Source organism: Nycticebus coucang, chromosome 20 (assembly GCF_027406575.1).
Source record: "Nycticebus coucang isolate mNycCou1 chromosome 20, mNycCou1.pri, whole genome shotgun sequence".
NCBI classification, from domain to species: Eukaryota; Metazoa; Chordata; class Mammalia; order Primates; family Lorisidae; genus Nycticebus; species Nycticebus coucang.
Window position 1 is genome coordinate 17,746,087 of NC_069799.1, and position 19,560 is coordinate 17,765,646.

At 37.0% G+C, this 19,560-nt stretch overlaps 1 pseudogene; it reads right to left on the minus strand.

Annotated features, from left to right (window-relative positions):
* Window positions 1–762: 762 nt before the first annotated feature.
* The window catches only part of LOC128572481 (zinc finger protein 724-like), a 102,464-nt pseudogene continuing 83,666 nt past the window's right edge, over window positions 763–19,560 (minus strand).

Sequence of the window (19,560 nt, forward strand, 5' to 3'; positions counted from 1 at the left end):
CCCAGCTCCAGGTCTTTGGCAAAGGAGTGGTTAGCAACATTTTCTGGGACCTCCAGATTGGTTCCTACCTCACCAGTTTTAGTTGACAAACAGGTTAGAATGGTTGCCCATAAGGGTGTCAAATTAGATTATCTCTCAATAACTAAGCAGGGACAACCTAATATTTAAACTAAAAAAGTATAATTAATATTTTAAAAAAGTTATAACTACTCAGGGGAAGGAGGCAGCAAAAGAATTTTGGCAAGATAAAAAATCAGAGCAGATCAACTACCTCAAGAGATTACAAGGGAGATACAGCAGAAAATACCATCCATAGAGAAATTGCTAAAATGTCAGAAATAGAGTAGAATTTGGGTGGCAAATAAGATGAAGGGAATTGAGGAGAAGATAAAAAAAGAAAACAAAAAATAACCAAAAATTGTCTCAAAAATTAGTGATATCAAAGACAAATCACCAAGCATCTGTACATAAGTAGAAAAGATATAGCAGAGCTTAAGGAATTGAAAGACATTGGAGGAATGTTGAAACACAGTAGACCATCTCAGTAATAGAACAGAACATGAAGAAGAAAAAATTGAAAAAATTGAAGACAAGACTTTTGAATTATCCCAATTATTCTAAGAGGCACAAAAAAGACAATAAAAACATAATATTACCTCATAGAAATACAGGATTATTCCAAAAAGTCAACTATCCAAGTGACAGAGATTGCTAAAGGAGAAGAGGACAGTCCTAAAAGCGCTGATGCTCTACTTAAAGACATCATGGTGGAGAATTTTCCAAGCACTGTGAGAGACACAAAAGTTCCAAGAATAGACAGCTTTAGAACCCCACCACCACTCAATCCAAACAAAGCACAGGCTAGCTAACTGGATACAAAAGTTAAACCCCATATCTACTGTCTCCAAGAAGTACACCTAACCATTAAGTAGAAAACAAGTTTCAGAGTGAAGGAATAGAAAACAATAATCCAGGAAAATGACATTGGAAAAAAGCAGGGGTTGTAATTTTACTTGCAGATACAATTTGATTTAAACCAATGAAAATAAAATATGAGGATGGAAACTATATACTGGTTGAGAGAAGCATACAACATGAAGAAATTTAATAGTTAACATTTACAAACCCAACCTAAATTCTCCTTGACATATAAAACAAACCTTCAATGATCTGAACAGCATATCTTCCAACACTATAAAAGTTGAAGATTTTAATACCCCTTTGACAGTACTGTACTGCTCCTCTAAGCAGAAACTAAACAAAGAAATAATGGACTTAAACATGACCACAGGACAAATGGATTTAACAAGCATATGAAGAATATTTCATTGTAGAGAAACTGAATACATATTCTTCTCATCAGACTATGAATCGTCTTCCAAAATTAATCATATATTAAGATACAAATTGAACGTCAACAAATTTAAAAGAACAGAAATAATTCCTGTCATCTTCACAGACCATCATGGAATAAAAGTTGAACTTAAGAACAAAAGAAACTTTCACATGCAAATAAAGTCATGGAAACTAAATAAATAATATGCTGAATGAATGAAAGCTGAGCTAAGGATGAGATTATTGAGGAAACATTGGATTCCCTGAACAAAATGATAATACAGCTACAAGCTATCAGAAACTGTGCAATAACACAAAGGCACTTCTAAGAGGGAAATGTATAGCATTAGAAGCCTTCATCAAGAAACCAGAAAGAAAGAAAGTCAACATTGTAATGGGCCATATCAAGCCACTGGAAAAGAACAATCTAACCCAAAACTATCAAAAGAAAAGAAATAACCAAAATAAGAGCAGAATTAAATGAAATCAAGAATATAAATATTCAGAAGATCAGTAAGACAAAATGTTGACTTTTTGAAAAGATTAATATAATTGATAAACCCTTGGCTAGGCTAACAAGAAAAGTGAGATTTCTAATAACTTCAATCAGAAACCATAAAGGGGACATAACAGCAGATACTCAACAATACTACTGAAAGATCCTCAACAATTATTACAAGAAACTCTACACCCCCATATATGAATATGTAGAGGAAATAAACAATACCTGGAATCATGGCATGTTCATAAACTCAACCAAAAAGATTTAGAAAGTTTGAATAGGCCTAGCAAGGTTGCCCATGCCTGTAATGCCATAATTCTGGGAGGCCAAGGTGGGTGGATTGCCGGAGCTCACAGGTTGGAGACAAGCCTGAGCCAAAGTGAGACCCTGCCTCTAAAAATAACCATGTTTTGTAGCAGGCACCTGTAGTCCCAGCCACTCAGAAAGCTGAGGCAAGAGAATCACTTGTGCCCAAGAGTTTGAGGTTGCTGTGAGCTATGATGCCATGCCACTCTACCAAGGGTGACAAAATAAGACTCTTTCTCTATATAAAAAAGAAAAAGAAAAAGAAAGAAAGAGAAAGAAATATTGAATAGACCTATACTGAGCACTGAAATAGCATCAAGTATACAAAATCTTCCATAAAAGAAATGCCCTGGACCAGATGGTTTCACACCAGATGAATTCTACCAAACCTTCTAAGAGGAACTAGTTCTTATGTTACATAAGCTATTTCAAGACATAGTGAAGGAAAGAACCCTTCCCAACACATTCTAGGTAGCAAATATCACCCTGATTTCAAAACCAGAAAAGGACCCAACAGCAAGAACAATGACAAAAAACTATAGGTCAATAACATGAATGAATATTGATGCAAAACTATTCAATAAGATCTTAGCAAGCAGAACACAGTGACACATTGAAAAAGTTATACATTGTGATCAAGTAGGTTTATTCCAGGAATAAAGCTTGGTTCAAGATAAGTAAATTCATAAATTTAATTCACAACATAAACCATATTAGTCTCTCAAATGATACAGAAAAGGCCTTTGACAATATCCAGCATCTTTTCTTATTAAGAACACTTAAGAAAATAGGTTTAGGTGGGACATCAACTGATGAAGGTCATATGCATCAAACATACAGTAGATATCATATTGAATGGAGTAAAAGTTCCACTCAGAACTGGAACTAGACAAGGATACCCACTGTCATCACTGCTATTTAGCATAGTGCTGGATGTCCTAGCCATTGCAATCAAACAAGAGAAAAAGATCAAGGTAATGAAATGGTGACAAAGGAGGTCAAAAAACTTGCTGTCTGTAAATGACATGATCTTCTACCTGGAAATCCCAGGGATCCAATTACAAAGATCTTAGAAGTGATCAAAGAATATAGTAGAATACAGTAGTGTCTCAAGATACAAAATTAATGACCACAAGTCATTAGCCTTCATATATGCCAATAACAGTCAGGCTGAGAAAAAAAAATCAAAGACTCTATACCTTTCACAGTAGCTACAAGGAAGATAAAGTATCTGGGAATATATATAACAAAAGACATGAAGGATCTCTATAAAGAGAACTATGAAAACCTGATCAAAGACATAGCAGAAGATGTTAACACATGGAAAACATACCATGCTCAAGTCTGGGAAGAATCAATGTTGTTGAAATGTCCATACTACCAAAGCAATCTACAGATTTAATGCAATCCCCACTAAAGCACCAATGTCATACTTTGAAGAACTTAAAAAAAAGTCCTTCATTTCATATGGAATCTGAAAAACACCTGAATAGCCAATACAATTTTATGAAGTAAAAACAAACCTGGAGGCATCATGTTACCAGAATTCACATTATATTACAAGTCTAAAATGATCAAAACAGCATAGTACTGGCAGAAAAATAGAATAGTTTATCCATGGAATAGAATAGATAACCTATGGATGAAGCCAGTCACATATTGCCATTTGATCTTTCATAAAACAAAACAAAAGCATGGATTGAGGAAAACAATCCCTATTTAATAAACAACGCTGGGGGAACTGGTTAGCTACATGTAGAAGAATGAAACTGGACCCTCACCTCTCACCATTGAAAAAAATTGATTCTCACCAGATAAAAGATGTAAATTTAAGAGACAAAACAATAAAAATTCTAGAAGAGAGTATGGAGAAAGTGCTTGAGAATACTGTCCTGGGAAATGATTTTATGAAGAAGAACCTCTTGGCAATTGCAGCAACACCAAATCAAATAAATAGTATTTGATTAAGCTAAAAAGCTTCTGCATAGATAAGGGTACCACAACCTACAAAATGGGAGATTTTCACATGCTATAAATCTGACAAAGGGCTGATAGTATCTGCTGAGAACTCAAAGTAATCAACAAGAAAAGAGCAAACAACCCTATTTACAAGAGGGAAACAGACTTGAAAAGAAAATTCTCTGAAGATAACAAATAGCCAACAAACACATGAAAAATTCTCATCATCTTTAACCATCAGAGAAATGCAAATCAAAACCCTTCCGAGATAACATCTAACCCCTGTGAGAATGCCCACATCAGAAAGCCCCAAATATGCAGACTCTGGTTTGAATGTGGAGAGAAGAAAACACTTTTCCACTGGTGGTGGGACTGCAAACTAATACAACCTCTGTGGAGAGAAGTATGGAAAATTCTGAAAGACCTTAAAGTGTACCTTCCATTTGATCTCACAATCCCATTACAGGGTATCTACCCAGAAGAACAAAAAAACATTTTACCACAAAGTTATTTTCAGCAAAATGTTTATTGCAACACAATTCAAAATTACCAAGATGTGGAAACAACTCAAGTGCCCATCAATCTATGAATGGATTAAAAAACTGTAGCATATGTATACCATGAAGTACTATGCAGCCATAAGAAAAGATGCAGAATTTATCTTTTATGTTTACCTGAATTAAGTTGAAACACATTCTTTTTAGTGAAGTATCTCAAGAATGGAAAAAAGCCTATCCAATGTACTCAATATTAATATGAAATAAATATATAAACAACTACATGCCCATGAGAAAACAAAGAACACAAGTATTGTCTAGCAAAGGAGAGGAGAGAAGAAGGAGTGGGGTGAGAGAAGTGAGGGTGATTGGCAGTAGAAGGGAAGGCTACTGGCTGCATCTCAACTAATTTTCACAATGTGAGAGTGTTCAGCACACCCCCTGAGTGAAGGGATCAACTACAACTTAAATTTTACCTTAGAAATGAAAACAATATAATCTGAAATTTAAAAAAGAAATTACTATGATTCTTACAATACCCAACAAAGTTGAAATCACTATATGGTGGAATAGGTGCTAATGATCTGCAGTCAGTTTAAATATATGATACCATACATTTTAATAAAACCAGATGACAAAATGTGCTACTTAAATATGACTGATGTCAGAAAAATCTACTTTTGAGCAAATTATTTTTATAATTAATTTGTTAAAAATCGATGGAGATTTTGGTACATACTTTGAAAAATGTTGATTGGGCGGCGCCTGTGGCTCAGTCAGTAAGGCACCGGCCCCATATACCAAGGGTGGCGGGTTCAAACCCGGCCCTGGCCGAACTGCAGCCAAAAAATAGCCGGGCGTTGTGGTGGGCGCCTGTAGTCCCAGCTACTCGGGAGGCTGAGGCAAGAGAATCGCTTAAGCCCAGGAGTTGGAGGTTGCTGTGAGCTGTGTGAGGCCACGGCACTCTACCAAGGGCCATAAAGTGAGACTCTGTCTCTACAAAAAAAAAAAAAGAAAAATGTTGATTAACCTGGATGGAGTTGGAACACACACATTATTCTTAGTGAAGCATCATAGGAATGGAGAAGTATGAATCCTATGTACTCAATTTTGATTTGAAGACAATTAATGGCAATTAATGACATGGTGGGGATTGGGGGAAGGGTGAGAGCAGACAGAGAAGGAGGAAAGGTGTGAGGGAAAGGAAAAAAAGAACAAAAAAAAGAACAAAAAAAAGTGACTAATTTTCACATAAATTGGTTTTAATTTTTACAAAAGTATATTACTTAAACATTAATTTTTAACTCAACTTGTTAATATATGTTGTTAGGATATTGTATCCTCATTTATAAGTGATATATGTTTGTAATTCTCCCTTATAACAATATATTTTCTCCAATTTTAATATCAGGTGTACCCAGATCAAGTAGAATAATTTGATGTATTTTTCTTTTTCTATTTTCTACAAGATTTGGCATGATATGTTTTTTTAAATTATCTTTTACTTTTGTTTATTAAAATTAGTTGTCTATTTTTTATTACTTAAAAACAATAATAATAAGTTAACTGATGACTCTATACTGAATCTCAGAGTCAAAGCAAAAAAAAAATGTTGATTATGCTTTTTTTCTGAAATGAGCAGCAAACAGAAGACCTTCTTATGACATATCCATTTTCCAGAAGTCTCTAGCTGCCCAAGGGAATTGGATCATATGCCCGTGACTGTGGAAGTGGATGAAATGATAAGGCACATCCAATATTACCACAAAGAAACTCTAACAGTAGAATAATCTGAGTGGCCCTTTTCTCTATAAAGATTCTGGGAAAGAGGCTAGGGATACAAGGTTTTGGGATTACTTCTGATGCCTGAAAGAGAGAATCACCATGTACAGACTTGAAACCACCATAACCACTAAAAGGAAGATATCTGTATACATTGTCAGAGTGACAAAAGAGATCCTGATGATATAGTTCACAGGGTTAAGGGAGAAATATTTAGTGAGCATCATCAGATTGCTCTAGGTTGTATTCAAGATACACATTGCAGATGATTGAGTTACTATTGAAAGAAAAATTGTGAAAACATATAAAAGAAACTATTAAAATGTAATTTTTGAATTTTTTTAATAATTAGCCAACCAGGATCTGGGGCTAATGGCCTGGAGAAAGAGTAGAGGCTACTGGTTACCCTACTTATGTAGAAAAATGCTTTACTTTGAAGTCGGTCTGAAAGTTCAATGAGGAACATTGGTATGTGGACAAGGGCCAAGTGACTGGTGGTCTTAGACCTATGTTCACGATTGTATGTAAATATATGTAAGACAAAAAGATTTTTAAGATTACAAAGCCAGCTTGGAAAAAAAATTAATAGAAACATTAAGTGAAAAGTTTTATAATAATAGCAAAGAAGAAACATATTTTGCATCTCAAAAACCAAAGAATAGAATGTACAACAGTGTTGGGCGGTGCCTGTGACTCAAGGAGTAGGGCGCTGGTCCCATATACTGGAGGTGGCAGGTTCAAACCCAGCCCCAGTCAAAAACCACACACAAAAAAAAAGAATGTGTAACAGTGTTATTTTGTCATAGGCAATATTCTATTATTGTTTTTATCTAACTCAGATATCTTTGATTGACCCTGATTAGTCAATCCACATCTTTAAGTAATAAGCCTCTCTGCACTATTTTCCATGTCATATAATCATTACATGCCTAATGTCAACTCAAGCATTACCAAGGCTTTGCGGGTGTCCATTATCTATGCTCATATAGTAATTGGCCTCCTTTAAAGCATTTATTAATATTGTACTTTACTAATTAAAAATCACCATATAAAAATTATTAACTAATGCTTGCACAGATGAACTTAAATAAATTTATGTTAATGGAAAAAGAATCACCAAATCTAACCTCAGAAACCAAGAATCCTATGTTCATGACATTCTTTCTGACTTTTTAATATTTTGACTAATTGCCTTCAGGTTATATTCCATATGGAAATACAAGAAGTCATGCTGATAGTCTAAAGAAATTTCAAAGAGTTTGACAAACAACAACAAAATATTTCAGGCCAAGTGTGATGCTAGCATTCTGGGAGGCTGTGGGTAAATTAATTGAGCTCAGGAGTTACAGACCAGCCTTAGCAAAAGGGACACCCATCTCTAGTAAAAATAGAAAAACTAGCCAGGCATTGATTCAGGCACCTGTAGTCCCAGCTACTCCATAGGCTGAACCAAAAGGATCACTTGAGCCCAAGAGTTTGTGATTGCTGTTAGCTATGACAATACCACAGCACTGTACCCTTGGCAACAGAGTGACACTCTGTATTTTTTTTAAAAAAGATTTCATTAATATTATGATAATGTTTCTCTAAAAAGTTTTAGTAAGACGTAACAATATTCTTGAGTTAGTTCCTTCTTTTTGTTGTAACAAATTATCACAAACTTAGAAGTATAATAATTTTATTAATATTAAGATGCTGTTTTCTTAAAAAAAGTTTTAATAAAATGTGACAATACTCCTGACTTAGTTCCCTCTTTTTGTTTTAACAGATTATCATAAATTTAGAAGTATAAAAAGTTTTTAAAAATGTGACAATATTCCTGAGTTAGTTCTCTCTTCTACTGTAACAATTATGACACACCCAGAGGTATACAACAAAATGTATTCATAACATTACATTTCTGAAAGTCAAAAGACCAAAACGGGTTTTATTAGTTTAAGTTCGGGTGTCAGGAGGGTGAGGTTTGCCTGCACAGGCTCTACATGAGAATCTATTTTTTTTTGTTTGTTCTTTTCCCTAAGTTTCTAGAGGCCACCTAGAAACCTAGAAGTCTTTGGCTTCTGTCTGCCTACCATTTACAAGGGCAACAATGGGTAGTCACATTGCTCTCACAGTGCATGGTTCTAACACTGAGTCTCTTGCCTCCTAATTATTCATTAAAAGCCCCTGTGATTACATTGGTTCATGTGAATCATCACAGGGGTCCTCAAATTGTGGCCCGTGGGCCACATGAGGTGGTGTGATTGTATTTGTTCCCGTTTTGTTTTTTTACTTAAAAATAAGATATGTGCAGTGTGCATAAGAATTTGTTCATACTTTTTTTTAAAAAACTATAGTCTGACCCTCCGACAGTCTGAAGGACAGTGAACTGGTCCCATGTTTTAAAAGTTTGAGGACACCTGAAGGGTAATCTTGCTATATTAAAGTCAGCTCATTAGCAATTTTAATTCCATCTGAAACCTTAATTCTCCTCTGTCACGCAGCCCAGTACATTCATAGAAGTCAGAGAATAGAACATGATCATCTTTATGATGTCATTCCACTGCCAACCAAAAGTCACTTCAACCATATTTCCTCACTGTTGCGTTGCTTTTCCCCATGTAACTTTCTATTCTAGATATTTCTTAGATAAGCTTTCTAGACACAGGAGAAAATTACTGACATTTATCTCTGAAAATACTAAAATATATGGAATATAATGCACACAATTATTGACTTCATAAGATTTAGGAAGTAGAATCAAAAGTTTTTCTTCCTTAAAGAGTTACTACAAACAGCACATTTTATCATTACACTTTCAGGTCATTTTCTGTGTACATAAACATATATTTCCAATCTAGGTTTTTGAAAACTCATTTTTATGAATCCAAATATTGGAAAATCCACACTTATCTTTAAATTTATCTTCTGAGGGTAATAGTAGCTTGTATTTAAATGTAACTGACAATAATACCTGCCTGAAGTATAAATTTGGAAATCAAGGCAGAAATCTTGACAGTTGTTGTTCATGGTTCATATTAAGAAATTTATACCTCGGACAAAACTTTGCTCTTGAATGGCTATATATATATATTTTATACATACACATTTGTATATACACACACAGAGATACATAAACATACATTTATATATAAAATTTTATAAGAGAACTTGCACAGTTTATTTTTTCTATTTCCACCTAACATACTAAAGTGACACATTTATTTTAACTACCAGAGTCAAATATCTAATACTTCCCAAAAATACACATTATCACCCTCATCGTATTTATGTTCTGCAGACATATTGGGCCCAAAAGAAACAATAGAATAATATTGTTGTAAATACATAATAATTTTCCCTTATTAATAATGGCATTTCAGTACTAGTAAAATAATATTTGTACATGGCCATTAAAGTATGTGCAATTATTTTCTGACATTATAACTGATTCTTACTATTAATACACAGTACAAATTATAAGCCATGTAACAAAAATGAAGTTATTTTATAACTGAAATATATATACACACATAAATTATATATAATTATACGTAAATTATATATGTGTGTATATATAATTATATAAATTATATAAATTTTACATATACTATATAAATACATATTTATTTTATTTTTATTTATTTTGTTTTTTATTAAATCATAGCTGTGTACATTGATATGATCATGGGGCATCATTCACAAGCTTCACAGACCGTTTACCAAGTTTCACATATACCCTTGTAAGATGCACCACTGGCTAAGTCTTGGAAGGTGACAGGCTTCCAATTATCGGTCAATTTCCTTCAGATTTTCATATTTCTCATTTTTTTCATATTTCTCATTCTTCCAATATCGGTCAATTTCCTTCAGATTTTCATATTTCTCATTCTCATTTTACAAGAATAAAGTTTCTTGTAATATTCATTAAGAATTTTTTGGATTTCTGAGGAGTCTGTTGTTATTTATCTTTGTTGTTACTGATTGATGAGATTAGAGATTTTACTCTTTTTTTCCTGATTAGGTTGGCCAAAGGTTTATCTATTTTATTGACCTTTTCGAAAAACCAGCTTTTTGATTTATTGATCTGTTGTATTACTCTTTTGTTTTCAATTTCATTTAATTCTGCTCTAATTTTGGTTTTTTCTTTTCAACTGGGTTTGGAGTTGGAATGTTCTTCCTTTTCCAGTTACTTGAGAAGTCCCATTAAGTTGTTAACTTCCTCTCCTGCCGTTATCTTGAGGAAGGTTTGCAGTGCTATAAATTTCCCTCTTAGAACTGCCTTTGTGGTGTCCCAGAGGTTCTGATAGTTCGTGTCTTCATTGTTGTTTTGTTCCAAAAAATTGGCGATTTCTTTCTTAATCTCATCTCTGACCCAGCTATCATTCAGCATAAGGTTATTTAACTTCCATGTTTTTGTATGAGTATGCAGATTCCTGTTGTTACTCAGCTCAAGTTATTTTTATTTTTTTATTTATTTTATTTTTTATTAAATCATAGCTGTGTACATTGATATGATCATGGGGCACCATAAACTCGATTCATAGACCATCTGACACATTTTCATCACAATGGTTAACATAGTCTTCCTGGCATTATCTCAGTTACTGTGCCAAGACATTTACATTCTACATTTACCAAGTTTCGCGAATACCCCTGTAAGATGCACCACAGGTATAATCCCACCAATCCTCCTCCCTCTACCCTCCTCCCTCCCCTCCCTTTCCCACTTCCCCCTATTGTTAGGTTGTAACTGGGTTATAGCTTTCATGAGAAAGCCCCAAATTAGTTTCATAGTAGGGCTGAGTACATTGGGTACTTTTTCTTCCATTCTTGAGATACTTTACTAAGAAGAACATGTTCCAGCTCCATCCATGTAAACATGAAAGAGGTAAAGTCTCCATCTTTCTTTAAGGCTGCATAATATACCATGGTGTACATATACCACAATTTATTAATCCATTCGTGGATCGATGGGTACTTGGGCTTCTTCCATGACTTAGCAATTATGAATTGGGCTGCAATAAACATTCTGGTACAAATATATTTGTTATGTTGTGATTTTTGGTCTTCTGGGTATATGCCCAACAGAGGAATTACAGGATTGAATGGCAGATCTATTTTGAGATCTCTGAGTGTTCTCCATAGATCTTTCCAAAAGGAATGTATTAATTTACATTCCCACCAGCAGTGCAAAAGTGTTCCCTTTTCTGCACAGCCAGGCCAACATCTCTGGTCTTGATATTTTGTGATATAGGCTAGTCTCGCTGGAGTTAGATGATATCTCAAAGTAGTTTTGATTTGCATTTCTCTGATGATTAAAGATGATGAGCATTTTTTTATATGTCTGAAGGCCACGCGCCTGTCTTCTTCAGAGAATTTTCTCTTCAGATCCCTTGCCCAGCCTGCGATGGGATCCCTTGATTTTTTCTTGCTGATGCATTTGAGTTCTCTGTGGATTCTTGTTATTAAACCTTTGTCAGAGACATAACCTGCAAATATCTTCTCCCATTCTGAGGGCTGTTTGCTTGCTTTACTTACTGTGTTCTTGGTTGTGCAGAAGCTTTTTAGTTTGATCAAATTCCAGCAGTGTATTTTTGAAGCTTCTTCAATTGCCTGGGGCGTCCTCCTCATAAAATACTCGCCCAGACCGATTTCTTCAAGGGTTTTCCCTGCACTCTCCTCTAGTATTTTTATAGTTTCATGTCTTAAGTTTAAATCTTTAATCCAGTGAGAGTCTATCTTAGTTAATGGTGAAAGGTGTGGGTCCAGTTTCAGTCTTCTGCAGGTTGCCAGCCAGTTCACCCAGCACCATTTGTAAAATAGGGAATCTTTTCCCCACTGAATGTTTTTAATTGGCTTGTCAAAGATCAAATAACGATAAGCAGCTGGATTCATCTCTTGGTTCTCCCTTATGTTCCAGATATCTACTTCTCTGTTTTTGTGCCAATACCATGCTGTTTTGATCACTATCGATTTGTAGTATAGTCTGAGGTCTGTTAGTGTGATTCCTCCTGTTTGGTTTTTATTTCTGAGTAATGTCTTGGCTATTCAAGGTTTTTTCTGATGCCATGTAAAATGAAGTATTGTTTTTCTCAAGATCTTTAAAGTATGACAGAGGAGCTTTAATAGGGAGTGCATTGAAATTATATATTGCTCTGGGTAGTATGGACATTTTAACAATGTTGATTCTTCCCAGCCATGAGCATGGTATGTTTTTCCATTTGTTAACATTTTCAGCTATTTCTTTTCTTAAGGTTTCATAGTTCTCCTTATAGAGATCTTTCACGTCTTTTGTTAGATAAATTCCCAAGTATTTCATCTTCTTTGGCACTACTGTGAATGGGATAGAGTACTTAACTGCTTTTTCAACTTGACTATTGTTGGTGTATATAAAGGCTAACGATTTACAGATGTTGATTTTGTAACCTGAGATGCTGCTGTATTCTTTGATCACTTCTATGAGTTTTGTAGTAGCGTCCCTAGTGTTTTCCAGATACACAATCATATCATCTGTGAAGAGCGAAAGTTTGATCTCTTCTGACCCTATATGGATACCCTTGATCGCCTTTTCTTCCCTAATTGCAGTGGCTGAAACTTTCATTACAATGTTAAAAAGCAATGGAGACAGTGGGCAGTCTTGTCTGGTTCCTGATCTGAGTGGAAATGATTCTAATTTAATGCCATTCAATATGATACTGGCTGTGGGTGTGCTGTAGATGGCCTCTATCAGTTTAAGAAATGTCCATTCTAGACCAATTTTCTTGAGTGTTGTGATCATGAAGGGATGCTGGATATTATCAAAAGCTTTTTCTGCATCAATTGAGAGAATCATATGGTCTTTGTTTTTTAATTTGTTCATGTGCTGGATTACATTTATAGATTTACTTACATTGAACCAGACTTGAGACCCTGGGATAAAACTAACTTGGTCATGGTGTATAATTTGTTTGATGTGTTGCTGGATTCTGTTTTTTAGGATCTTGTTGAATATTTTTGCATCTATATTCATTACTGATATAGGTCTATAATTTTCTTTTCTTGTTGGGTCTTTTCCTGGTTTGGGGATCAGGGTGATGTTTGCTTCATAGAACGTGTTGGGTAGTCTTCCTTCTTTTTCTACCTTTTGGAACAGGTTGAGTAATATAATAATATAGTAATATAATTCCTCTTTAAAGGTTTGGTGGAATTCTGACATGAAACCATCTGGTCCTGGGCTTTTCTTTTTAGGGAGGTTTTGTATAGTTGATGCTATTTCTGAACTTGATATGGGCCTGTTCATTATTTCCACTTGATTCTGGCTAAGTCTTGGAAGGTGATGTGCTTCCAAGTATTGGTCAATTTCCTTCAGATTTTCATATTTCTGAGAATAAAGTGTCTTGTAATATTCATTAAGGATTTTTTGGATTTCTGACGAGTCTGTTGTTATTTCGTCTTTGTTGTTTCTGATTGATGAGATTAGAGATTTTACTATTTTTTCTCTGATTAGGTTGGTCAGAGGTTCATCTATTTTATTGACCTTTTCAAAAAAACAGCTTTTTGATTTATCAATCTGTTGTATTCTTCTTTTGTTTTCAATTTCATTTAATTCTGCTCTAATTTTGGTTATTTCTTTTCTTCTACTGGATTTGAGGCTGTAATGTTCTTCCTTTTCCAGTTGCTTGAGATGTCCCATTAAGTTGTTAACTTCTTCTCTTTCCGTTCTCTTGAGGAAGGGTTGCAGCGCTATAAATTTCCCTCTTAGAACTGCCTTTGTGGTGTCCCAGAAGTTCTGATAGTTTGTGTCTTCATTGTTGTTTTGTTCCAAAAAATTGGCAATTACTTTCTTAATCTCATCTCTGACCCAGCTATCATTCAGCATAAGGTTATTTAACTTCCATGTTTTTGTATGAGTATGCAGATTCCTGTTTTTACTCAATTCAAGTTTTACTCCATGATGGTCCTAGAAGATGCAAAGAATAATTTCTATTCCTTTAAATTTACTGAGGTTAGACTTGTGACCTAAAATGTGGTCAATTTTGGAGTAAGTTCTGTGCGCTGATGAGAAGTATGCCTATTCAGTTTTGTTGGGATGAAATGTTCTGTAGATATCTGCTAAATCTAAATATTGGATTGTTAGGTTTAAATCTAATATTTCTTTTCTCAGCTTCTTCCTGGAGAATCGATCCAACACTGCGAAAGGAGGGTTGAAATTTCCGATGATTATGGAGCTGGAAGAAATCAAGTTACTCGTGTCTGTTAGAGTTCCTCTTATAAATTGTGGTGCATTCTGGTTGGGTGCATAGATATTAATAATTGAGATCTCATCATATTGAGGATTACCCTTAACAAATATGAAGTGACCATTCTTGTCCTTCCTTACTTTTGATGGTTTAAAGCCTACTGTATCTGCAAATAAAATTGCAACACCTGCTTTTTTCTGATTACCATTTGCCTGAAATATGGATGACCATCCTTTCACCCTGAGTCTGTATTTGTCTTTTAAGTTGAGATGTGACTCTTGTATGCAACAAATATCTGGCTTGAGGTTTTGTATCCAGTCAGCTAATCTGTGCCGCTTTAGAGGACAGTTTAAGCCGTTCTCATTAATGGAGAGTATTGATAAGTCTGGTGGAATTTTGGGTATCGAGTTTTTCAAAGGTCCAGTGGACCTTTTTAATCCTTTCGCCAGTGTGGAAGTTTCTTCATAGAACGTGTTGGGTAGTCTTCTTTCTTTTTCTACCTTTTGGAACAGGTTGAGTAATATAGGTACTAATTCCTCTTTAAAGGTTTGATCCAAAGTTTCTGAGTGTGTTTACTTTTGTGGTATAGGATTGGGTTGGTCATTGTGGAGGATAGGTCTGAGAATATCCTGAGGAGCTGGTTTACTTATGGCAAATTTTTTCAACATATGAATGTCATTGAAGTATTTAATTTCTCCAGCATAAACGAAACTCAGTTTAGCTGGATTCAAGATCCTGGGTTGAAAGTTATTTTGCTTTAAGAGGTTAAAAGTCAATGATGACCCTCCTCTGTCTTGAAAAATTTCAGCAGAGAGATCTTCAGTTATTCTAATATTCTTACCTTTGTACGTTATAGTTTTCTTTCGCCGGGCTGCTTTGAGAATCTTCTCATTCTTGTTAACTTTAGTGAAGCTAATTATGATATGCCTGGGGGATGACTTATTGGGGTTGAATTGTGCTGGGGTTCTGAAGCTGTCTGCTCTCCGAATTTCAGATTCTCTAGGCATGTCTGGAAAATTTTCTTTCATAATTTTATGCAGAAGGGCCTCTGTGCCCACCGAGGCCACTTCATCATTCTCAGAAATCCCAATTATTCGTATATTGGTTTTCTTCAAATTATCTGAGAGTTCTCTGAGTGAATGATCCGTTTTTGCTCTCCATTTCTCTTCCTCTTTGAGAGATTGGGAGAATTCGACGATTTTATCTTCAATGTCAGAAATCCTTTCTTCTGCTTGCTCCATTCTGTTGCTGAGGGATTCTACTGTATTTTTCATATCTTTGAGTGCTGTAAATTCTTGCTTCAGTGTGTCTAAGTCTTTGGTTATTTTGTCTTTAAATTCGTTAAATTCTTGAGACAACTTTTGAATTTCTCCTCGAATTCCTAATTCCATTTAATTAATCTTGTTTGCAATCCAAATTCTGAATTCGATTTCTGACATCTCAGCCAGTTGTTTATGAATGGGATCTTCAATCACATCTGCCGTATCTTTTCTTGGGGAGGTTGATCTATTCTGGTTATTCATGTTATCAGAGTTTTTCTGCCGATTCCACCCCATGGTTATTTTACTCCCTTTGATTTTTCCCCTGGGGCTTTATCAAGGGCCTATACAGTGTTTTGGCTGGAGAAACTGGGGCCCTGTCTTCTTGGTGGGGCGAAGTGGTTCTGTCTTTTGTTTTCAGCTGGTTTCTGTTCGATCCTTTTGTAACATTTACTCTGGCTTGAAGTCTCAGCTGTGTGGAAAAACCAGCAATTAAGTCACCCTGCCTGCCCACCTCTGGCACCAATTGGAAAAAGAAAATCAAACCTTCCTACAACTGCATACCCAGGGCACTGCCTGAAAAGTCCTCATTCTATTAGTTCAGTTAAAAGGTCCAAATCTATTGTCTTAATCAGCACCTGTCTCGGGTGGGAGAGTTCAAGAGGGCTCTGGGAACTTGATCACCGGGGTCTGGTGACTACTCTGATATGGCTTACTCCAGTGCTGCATGGAGTCATGAGGAGCCACCTAGCAAATCGATCAGTCTGGGAAGGTTGATGTCTCCATCCTCACTTTGCCCCTCCGTCAGACCCAGTCACTGGTATCTCTGCAGATGGCTAACACAGTTGCCTGTAGTGAACAGATACTCCTGGGGTTTGCACCTGCCTGAATTGCAAGGAAATCTGCCAGGCCCCTGCAGTCTGCCGCTATCTAGCAGGAGGAGATGGGGCCTGACATCTTTGAGTGCTTGATGCAGGTGGTGGGAGGGAGGTGTTCACTCAAGCTTAGCCCCATCCCTGATTGATGCTGCTAACAGAACAGAACAGACAACTTTGCAGGATTCTGTCTCTGTTTCTGCTAAAATCGCCTGCAGAAGACGGGCTGTTCTGAGTTCAAACGACTTTGCTGCTGGAGGTTTGTGTCCAATTACGTCTCTGTGTCGGCCCTGCCCTGGAAGCTTCCTGGGTTTGTGAGCAGCGTGAGGCAAATCCTTTGCTCTCTGGTGGCCTCCTCTGTTTGCCCATGGAGACAGGGTGTGTGGCTTCAGAATATCCAGAATTGAGCCGTTTTGCTGTGAAAAAAAAAACGGCTGTTGATTTGCCTCCAGGAACTGCTGCTCTGGTGTGGGCACCCAGCTGACCCTTTTCTCCTCTGTCTTGCACCCCAGAGTCAGTACTGACCGGCCGCAGTTTATCCTCTGTCCACACCCCTCTAGAGATCTCCCAAGAATCCAGACTCCTGTGGGGCAGGCCCCCAGACCCCTGAGTGAAAGTTGGGGGTAGTGCTGGGATCTCAGCGCTGGAAATGGGGAAGCTACAGTTTTACTCAGTTTCATGCCTGGCTGTATTGTTGCCCAGGGAGGGCTGCTGCACCGCACCACAGAGAAGTGCCACCAAGGCGTGACTCCCCCTCAGCCGAGTGCCCTCTCCTCGCTCACGTGTCTCAGAGTAGCGCTGACCAGTCGCAGCTCGGGCACTGTGTACTCCCCTTGAGAAATCACCCAAGGATCTGAACTCCTGGGGGACAGGCCCCCAGACGCGAGTGAGAGTGGGGGAGAGTGCTGGGAGCTCAGCGGGGAAGCTAGAGTTTCATTCAGTTTTATCCCTGTCCGTATTGTTGCTTGGGGAGGGCTGCTGCCCTGCACCACAGGGAAGTGCCGCCAAGGCGTGACTCCCCCTTAGCCGGGTGCCCTCTCCTCACTCACGTGCTTCAGAGTCAGCGCTGACCAGTTGCAGCTTGGGGACTGTCCACTCCCCTTGAGAAATAACCCAAGAATCTGAACTCCTGGGGGACAGGCCTCCAGACCTCAGTGTGAGTGGGAGGGGAGTTTTGGGGGTTCAGTGTTGCCAGCAAAGAATATTGAAAGTTTTATACAGTTTTATGCCTGGCAGGAGAATGCCATGGCACCCTAGTAGGGGAGGTAGGTCAAGTTTTTAGAAGATGTCTCCCGTGGAGTGTAGTGGGAGGACCTTTAATTTCTGCCCATTTGTTTAAATGTGGGGCTCTTGAGCCCGTCTCATGGGGGAGGGGGACTCCCATCTGCTTGGTGATGGATTTTGTAAATTTTGTTTGCATCCTTGTGATCACAGCTTGCCTCAGCGGTGTTGATGTGCATTCTTCAACCTTCTCTCTTGGTGCAGCTCAAATCCACCAGGATACTTACTAAATTTTTGTCCCTTAACTCTCCTTCAGGACGGGAGCCTCTGTGGAAAGCTGGCTTCAGTCCGCCATCTTGTCTCTCCCCCCATCAGCTCAAGTTTTATTCCATGGTGGTCCTAGAAGATGCATGGAATTATTTCTATTCTGTTAAATTTACTGAGGTTAGACTTGTGACCTAAGATGTGATCGATTTTGGAGTAAGTTCCATGGGCTGATGAGAAGTATGTGTATTCAGTTTTGTTGGGATGACATGTTCTGTAGATGTCTGCTAAATCCAAGTGTAGGATGGTTAGGTTTAAATCTAAAAATCTTTGCTCAGCTTCTTGTTGGAGGATCGATCCAACACTGCCAAAGGAGTGTTGAAATCTCCGACTATTATGGAGCTGGAGGAAATCAAGTTGCTCATGTCTGTTAGAGTTTCTCTTATAAATTGAGGTGCATTCTGGTTGGGTGCATAGATATTAATAATAGAGATCTCATCATATTGAGTATTACCCTTAACAAATATGAAGTGACCATTCTTGTCCTTCCTTACTTTTGTTGGTTTAAAGCCTATTGTATCTGCAAATAAAATTGCAACACCTGCTTTTTTCTGATTACCATTTGCCTGAAATATGGACGAATATCCTTTCACCCTGAGTCTGTATTTGTCTATTAAGTTAAGATGTGACTCTTGTATGCAACAAATATCTGTCCTGAGTTTTTGTATCCAGTCAGCTAACCTATGCCTCTTTAGAGGACACTTTAAGCTGTTCACATTAATGGAGAATATTGATATGTCTGGTGAAGTTTTGGGTATCGAGTTTTTCAAAGGTCCAGTGGGCATTTTTAATCCTTTCGCCAGTGTGGCAGTTGGAGTTTGATCTGAAGTTTCTGATGAGGTTACTTTTGTGGTATAGTATTGGGTTGGTCATTATGGAGGATAGGTCTGAGAATATCCTGAAGAGCTGGTTTGGTTATGGAAAATTTCTTCAACATATGACTGTCATTAGAGTATTTAATTTCTCCATCATAAATGAAACTCAGTTTAGCTGGATACAAGATCTGGGGTTGAAAGTTATTTTGCTTTAGGAGATTAAAAGTCTGTGACCACCCTCTTCTGGTTTGAAAAGTTTAAGCAGAGAGACCTGCAGTCATTCTAATATTCTTCCCTTTGAAGGTAGTGGTTTCTTCTCCTGGCCGCTTTCAGAATTTTCTCCTTCATATTAACTTTAGTGAAGTTAATTATGATATGCCTGGGGGATGTCTTGTTGGGGTTGAGTCATGCTGGGGTTCCGAAGCTGTCCGCTATCTGAATTTCAGAATCTCTAGGCATGTCTGGAAAATTCTCTTTCATAATT